Here is a 7,343-nt window from a genome sequence, read left to right as displayed (position 1 = left end):
TTTCACTAATAGGTGGAAAATAACAACACATCAGGTAAGGCAACCAAATAAATTTGGAGAATTACAGTTCACAAATACTTCAGGAAATAAATTAATTCCAGTAACTTTCGAAAACAAATGAGAAAAGCTGAACTGAGTGCTGCTAGAGATGCTGTATAAATGTCAATAATGACATTCCAAGCTGTAGAAGAGATTTAAAACATGATGGGTACTCTGGCTTTAACCTGAATCTGAAAGTTGTCTCTTGCAATTGAGTTGTCTTTCTATTAAATAGAAAGTGGTAGCATTTGAAGGATTGTTAAGATTTCCATATAACTTTAGTAAGACTAGATGTAAAATGTAAGTTTTATCTAGGCGAGATCGTTTGTGGAGTCACTGTTACTTTTCTTTAGGTACAGGGAATAAAGAGAACAATCGACCTACAAGGGGAAAAAGTTGTTCAGTTCAAGACTGTGATATTTTCACAGTCTTAACTCAAAGGACTTCTAATGCCTGATAAGTAATTCAAGCTTTTTATACTACACTGAGTCTGTCAAGCATTGTACCCACAGTTCTCATAGTAGTCAAAAAGCTGCTGAAAATCCAGCTGAATATCGATGCTCCTTGGAGCTGGGCTGAAACTTGGCCCCCAGAAATGGGAGTCCAGCTGAAATGCTGTACAAACTGAATTAGTAGGAGCTTTGCCATTCACTTCAGTAGAGAGATTCTGGCACCAGCTTTAGTTTTCACTTCCAGCAATTGTACAATACACTGACTTTCAAGCAAAAATGAGTGTAGTCTGCTTCTTGATCTCAGACATATTGTGTGAATTAGCTGAGGCCTGAAACTACTCTAATGTGATCAGACGTGAAGGTTGCACATCAAGGGGAAAATATGGCAGACATGCAGAACTTTTCTTTGTACTGACAATGTTTCTGAAGAGATCTAAATCCTCTTGTTTTATAGTGGAATTACGACCAGTTGTGGCAACCTATCTCTTGCTTCAGTCTAAGAAGGCTCGTGGCAAGCACATTCCTTGAGATTTCCATCCCAAACAGGACGTGCCAGTACCACACAGTCAGGAAGCCTGGGGGTAAGTTTTAGAGTTCAGCACAAGGTTCTGGTCAAAATGCCTCTGTGTGCTGAAGCTCTGCCCGGGTAAACAGTCTGGTGGCCTAAACATCGGTGAGGGAGCATGTGTGCAACCAGTCTTGGTCATCAAATCTTGTTCTGTGATAAGGCCACCCACTCAGTGTATGAAGGCAAAGGATGTAATCTTTCTAGATTTCAGGGAGGCCTTTGATCCTGTCCCTTTGGCTGCACGTTCCCAACCTCTCGCTCAGCCACGTAGAGCAATAGTACTATTGAGGTTTGAGATCTTTCTGCTCTGGATGGGTTCCTTTTGTTATCTCTTGGTGGGCTGTTTTCTCCAGTCATCAGGGCTGTAAGATCTGTCAATGCTTGCAGAGTCTGTCCATTTCCTCTTTCTGACTTCCTTCTCTTGCAGTTAGAGTAAGTTCTGTGGCCTTCCTTACTCGCAGCTGGGCTAAAGTCCAGCAGTCTCTGGCCTTAGGCTTCAGCAAGTTTATCTACATCTTCTAGGCATGTTCTGGGCAAGATTATTCTACTCAGGAAGCACAACAAATCAGAGAACAAAAATAGCCTCATGAAAATAGAAGCATAGAATGGCTTGGATTGGAAGGGTCCTTGAAGATGACGTAGTCCCACACCCAAGCTATAGGCAGGGATACCTCCCTGTAGACCAGGTTGCTGGAACGTCCTACCCAGCCTGGCTTTGAATGCTTCCAGGGAGGAGGCATTCACAGCCTTGCTGGGCAACCTGCTCTGGTGTCTCACCAAACCCACAGTAAAGAATTTCTTCCTAATATCCAATCCAAATCTACCTTCTTCCCATTTAAAGCCATTTGCCCTCATTCTGTTGCTACCTGCCCTTATAAAAAGTCCCTCCCCAGCCTTCCCTGAAGGCCCTCTTCAGATACTGGAAGGCCACTCTAAGGTCTCCTTGGAGTCTTCTCCAGGCTGCAGAGCCCCATCTCTCTCTGCATGTCCACATAGTAAGGTAAACTTCTTTTTCCGTTTCAACATGATGCTTAGTTCTGCTCTCCCCCAACCCCAGGTGCACAATTTCTAGATGACAGTTTCTACTCACTTGTTTAGCTGGGACTGTTGTGTGCCTGATCATCCAGGAGAATTTTGTCAGTGGCATCGTTGTTTGCCCACTGCGGAAGTCTCCAGAGCCCAGTTTTTGGCTACAGAAATTCAGACTTGGGGAAATGACCTTGGGGAAATGACTTGTAAGATCTGCCTTTTCTTCAGATCCCAGCAGAGCCAATCTTCCTGCGCCAGTGGTGAAGCTGCCTGCATGGAGCTGCAGACACAGTCATATGTTGTGGAATACCTCATCAGCCACACAGATGTCATCTTCTGCTCCAAATCCACACCAGCCGTGGGAGAGTGAGCAGGTGAGTGTCTTCCTCAATTAGCTTGATCTTGATCTGACAGCTTCATCCAATCCAGGGCTTCGCCAAGACCTTTGAAAATTCTATTACTCTCGAGGAGACAGCAGGCTTCTGGGCTTAGATTAGAATATGGTGCCCCATTCCTGGATCCTTAGTGTGTCCAAACCCAAACCTTACATGGAGAAAACGGTCACTGCTGTTAAGATTTTTTGCAAGCAGGTGAAGCTTGATTGAAATGTTGCAGCAAAGCTTTCTGAGATCCCTGCCCCCTAGTTTTTCTAGGGTTTTTGTTTGCCTGTTTCAGTATAGTGAGTTGCTCTTAATTGTGGCTGTGTCCTTTGCCACGAGCATACATCTGAGCACATGGTTATTTTGAGGTCCTCTTCTTCCAATGTCTCAGATAAGCAAGTCTGAGAGAAATGCAGAACTGGGATGGTTGTGCTGCTGCTTTCTGATCCTCTGTCTTACCTGTGGTTTTCCCTTGCAGGGCACAGTTCTCTGGCAGGGCCCAAGTCTGTGTTGGTGTCTCCTCCATCCACAAAGCTGCTCACCGTGCAGGAGGCACAGGCTGAGAGGAGAGGCCAGAGCAGCTCTCCTGTTGCAACACGGAGCAGCAAGATACAAGTGGAGGAAGGGCCTGCAGCTGTACTGAGGAACTTCGACGCAATCATTAATTTTCCATCTGAAAGGTAAAGAAAGAGGAATTCCCTTTCCAGCCGCTATCATCATTGTTCAGGTGATTTCTATTGGTTTATTTTTTGTCCATTATATCTCCGAGCACTCAACTAAAAAACAGTTGTCCTACGGGCTCAGTGGAGCCACACAAGGTGCATTTCCTTCCTGATTGGCAGGCACTCATGAGATGCAGAGAGCCACGCTGGTGTCTATCCTGGTCTGTGCTGGCTGTACCTGGAAACATTGGGGTTTTCCAGATTTCAGGGCCACGCACATGAAACCAATTGTGCTTCTCCTGTAAGCAGAGCTGTTGGTTGGACTTGCTGGCACTAGAAATTAAAGGTGGCAGTGAGCTGAGGCCGAGGAGGTTTTAACGTAAGAATCAGAGACCTAACCAGGTCCCCCAGCAGACACAGCAGTCTGTCCATGGAGCGCTCTGTGAAGGACTTTTTACCTTCTCCGAAGCTGACCCACAAGAGAGCATTCAGTGATGACTTGTGAGCACCGTTTCCTCAGAAAGCAGTTACACCTGCCAGCTCCTGTCCTTTCCTGCTGCTGAGCCTTTGCTCACATACATGCTCCGCATCTTGCTTGACATGGTTGAGAGGAATGTAGCCAGCAGGACATGAGGGCTGAGCTGTAGGAATGGAAGCATCCTCTGCTGTTTGAAACAGAGCGTGTTTCTAAGCTGTGTTTCAGCAGAAAGCAGGCAGTGCCGGGAACAGGCAAATATAGGCAAGGGCTCGGTGCAGCTCATCACTCACCCTGCACCACGACTGACAGCATGCTCTGTTTTCTCTCTCCAGACTGAGTTCTCCCAGTAAGAGGGCAGAGTCAGCAGCTGGCAGTTGGCGTTCCTGCTTCTGCCTGCACAGACCATCCCCTGTGGCCAAATGCCAACTGCAGAGCAGTGCCAGGGAGCCCTCCGAAGCAGAAGTCATGGTCCTGCAGGTAAGGGTGCAAACCCAGCTTTCAAAACACTGCTTGTCAGCTACACAGGTAGAATTCATGCTTTCAGTGGGCTTGTACCTCCTTCTGTATTCCTGCGTTCAAGCCCGTGCCTGACATCTTTGGTTGACTCCTGTCTTTCTCAAATGAGTCTCGCAAGCTGCTTAAAACCTGCTTGACAGGCAGCACCAAGCCTTTGCCCTCTTGGATAGTGAAAGTTTACACTAACTGCTGTGTGTCTACTTCTTCCAGGCGAATCGAGCCCTTGCCAACTCAGGAACCCACCGGCAAGTTGCAATGATGCACGGTGTCCTTCCATCAATGGAGTGCACTTAGGATGCATGAGTCACTGCAGTTCCAAGGACACCCTTCCACATGACAGCAATGATGGAGAGAAGGAGGTCTGACCTACTCAGTTTTTGGCCCCTCCATGCAAGAAAACCTTACGGTTCTGGAACATCTTCAGCTACGAAGGTAGTAAGGGGTCTGGAGCACAAAGCTTACAAGGAGCAGCTGAAGGTGTTGGGATTGTTCAGCCTGTAGAAGAGGAGGCTCAGAAGAGACCTTATAACTCTCTGTAACTTCCTGAAGTTAAGTTGTAGTGAGCTGGGGTTTGGCCTCTTCTCTCGAGTAATCAGTGATAGAACTGGAGGGAATGGTTTTAAGCTGTGCCAGGGAAGATTCAGGCTGGACATTAGGAAATATTACTTCTCAGAAAGGGTAGTCAGGCATTGGAATGCACTGCCAGGGAGGTGGTATAGTCACCAACCATGGGAGTTTTCAAGAAACGTTTGGAATATGATTTATCCAGGAATTATTGGTAATGGCTGGACCAGATGATCTTCTAGGTCTTTTCCAACCTTGATAATTCTGTGATTCTGAGCTGAGAAGCTTGTCTTGCTCAAGTCCTGCTTCCAAGCTTAACCACCTACAATGAAGTAGATGTCAATTTTCTGGTGTCCTTCAATTCCATGTCCGCATTTTCCAAAAGAAGGAGGTAACCAGCTACAGTGAAGTGAGCAATTTCAGTGCCTATTTCTGATGGTGGCAATGAGTTCAGAGGTCACACTTAACTGATAGTGCCTGTTTCCATTCTGACAAAGGCTGTAGTTGCAGCTGACTTCCCGAGGCTGCCATACGTAGTGGTGATGCAGCCTTGGGCTTGTGCGTTTGCATGACTCCCACCTTTCCTTTCTGTGTTTTGCAGGTCAGCTGGTGCTGGAAGCGGCCGGTATCTGAGTAGGAATGAAGGTGAGTGCAGGAGCAGCTGCTGAGGGGAGGAAGGAAGTCCATGCTAATGAGCTCTGAAGCATCTGCGGGTTCGGTATCAGAAGAAGCAGAAGTGATGCAGGGGGCTCCCCAGCAGGAAGCTGTCTGATCCAAATGCTTGCTGAGAGTTTGGAAGCCCAAACCCTTATGGTCTCTGTAAGGGTGGCTAGTAAAAAGATGTTAACCAAGGTGGTGGTAAATAGTCAAAGGTTGTTAGCAAAGGAAAACTCACCAATGTTGATGCCTTGACCAGAAAGCTGAGGCAGTCTCAACTGGGGAGCAATCTCCAAGAGATGCTGCCTCAGTGGTGGTCAGCCCTTAAATGAGGTCTCAGAGGAGGTGGAGTCGAGGTCCACCCCTTCTGGGAGCACAGCTCCATTACTCTCACCTGTGCTCCCGCAGCTGACCCAACACTTGCCTCAGCTGATTAATCAGAGGTTCAAGCTGTGATTTCCCATACAGTCTCTAAGCTGAAGGCAGCATCTCCTTGATGTGATGGTGGTGTGCCTGAGTGAGGGAGTGATCCAAGCTGGATGCAGAAGAGTCATCTTAATTTCTCTGCTATTTTACTTCAGATGACACCTATTGGGTGTTGGTTTCTTAAAATTTGGATCTAGGAGGTGGCCTCTCCCTTTGCTGCTGGTGAAAGCACAGAAGTGCAGCAGGAGTAGAAGACAAAGAGGTTTTCTTTGTGACAGCAACACCAATTATTTGATTCAAATGTGTAACTGTGATGAAGAGGGTGAAGAACAGATCTGCCTCAAAGACATGCTTGATCTCATAAGGAATGAGCATGTGATCCAAGACAGTCAGCGTGGCTTTAGCAGGGGAAGGCCATGCCTAACCAATCTGGTGGTCTTCTATGATGGAGTGATGGCATTTGTGGACAAAAGGAAGGAAACTGATGTCATTGACCTGGACTTGAGCGAGATCTTTGACATGGCCCTCCACCACATCCTTATCTCTAAACTGGAGGGATGTGGATTTGACAGGTGGACCACCTGGTGGATAAGGGATTGGTTGAAAGGCCACAGACAGAGGGTGGTGATTGATGGTTCGATGTCCAGGTGAAGGCTGATAACAAGTGGTGTCATCCAGGAGTCTGTCTTGGGACCAGTGCTTTTTTACATGGTTATCAGTGACACCAATGATGCAATGGAGTGCACCCTCTGCTGTTTGCTGAGTGGTGGGGCTGATGCAGTGGAAGGAAGGGATGCCATTCAGAGGGAGCTCAACTGAGAGGTTGGCCTAGGTGAATCTAATGAGGTTCAAGACAGCAAAGTGCAAGGTTTTGCACTTGGGCTGGAGGAATCCCAGGCATTTCTACAGCCTGGGAGGAGCAGTCCTTAAGAGAAGCCCCGCAGAGAAGGACCTGGGGGTCCTGGTGGATGAAAAACAGAACGTGAGCCATCAGCGTGCTCTTGCAGCTCAGAGAGCAAATGGTCCCCTGGGCTCCATCAGAAGAGGGGATGGCCAGCAGGGACAGGGAGGTGATTGATCTTCATGATCCTTGAGGTCCCTTCCAACCCGGGCCATTCTATGATTCTGTGATTACACTCGCTGTCAGAAATAACGGCAGCTGTACAGAAGCTGGATATATTTGGGGACAGTTCTTGTAACCAGCTGATTTTAAGACCTTGCCAGAGTTGAGAGTCTAAATTGCATGTCAGAAGAAAGCTGGGAAAGTGGTTATTGCTCATTCTTTTTCATTTGCTGATTCTTTCTTTAGTGTTCCTTTTCCAAAGGAGATTCTGGTGATGGAAGCAGTTGAAGAAAGAACCAAAGCAGCTCTTGCCAAGAGTGCTTGAAGTCCCTGTGGAGAGAAGCAAAGAACTTGGGCTTCCTCTGGGATGCTCCCCACCATGTCTCAGGAAGGAGACAACTGCTGTTCCACTTTCTGCTCTGTGTGTGGAAAGGTACGTCTGGGTTTCTTCTGCTTGTTTTTTCCTTCTTTTTCTGGCTTTGAAGGAGAAGGGGTGGAGCAAGGGGAGA

General features: G+C 47.3%; 1 long non-coding RNA gene across 2 annotated transcripts; it reads left to right on the top strand.

Annotated features, from left to right (window-relative positions):
• The first annotated feature begins 947 nt into the window (after positions 1-947).
• Positions 948-4,743, top strand: LOC146753487 (uncharacterized). Of its 2 annotated transcripts, none has more exons than XR_014940002.1 (5): positions 948-1,072; positions 2,317-2,462; positions 2,947-3,195; positions 3,941-4,085; positions 4,335-4,743. It is a non-coding gene; the product is annotated as an uncharacterized LOC146753487 (long non-coding RNA). The 2 variants fall into 2 exon arrangements; XR_014940003.1 differs by having other exon boundaries at positions 2,947-3,148; positions 4,335-4,742.
• Positions 4,744-7,343: the final 2,600 nt, after the last annotated feature.

The sequence above is a fragment of the Coturnix japonica genome, chromosome Z, assembly GCF_054131305.1.
Source record: "Coturnix japonica strain WE chromosome Z, WE-NBRP24, whole genome shotgun sequence".
Taxonomy (NCBI): Eukaryota; Metazoa; Chordata; class Aves; order Galliformes; family Phasianidae; genus Coturnix; species Coturnix japonica.
The sequence above is the reverse complement of the archived record's forward strand: the minus strand, read 5'-3'. Positions and strand labels throughout refer to the sequence as shown.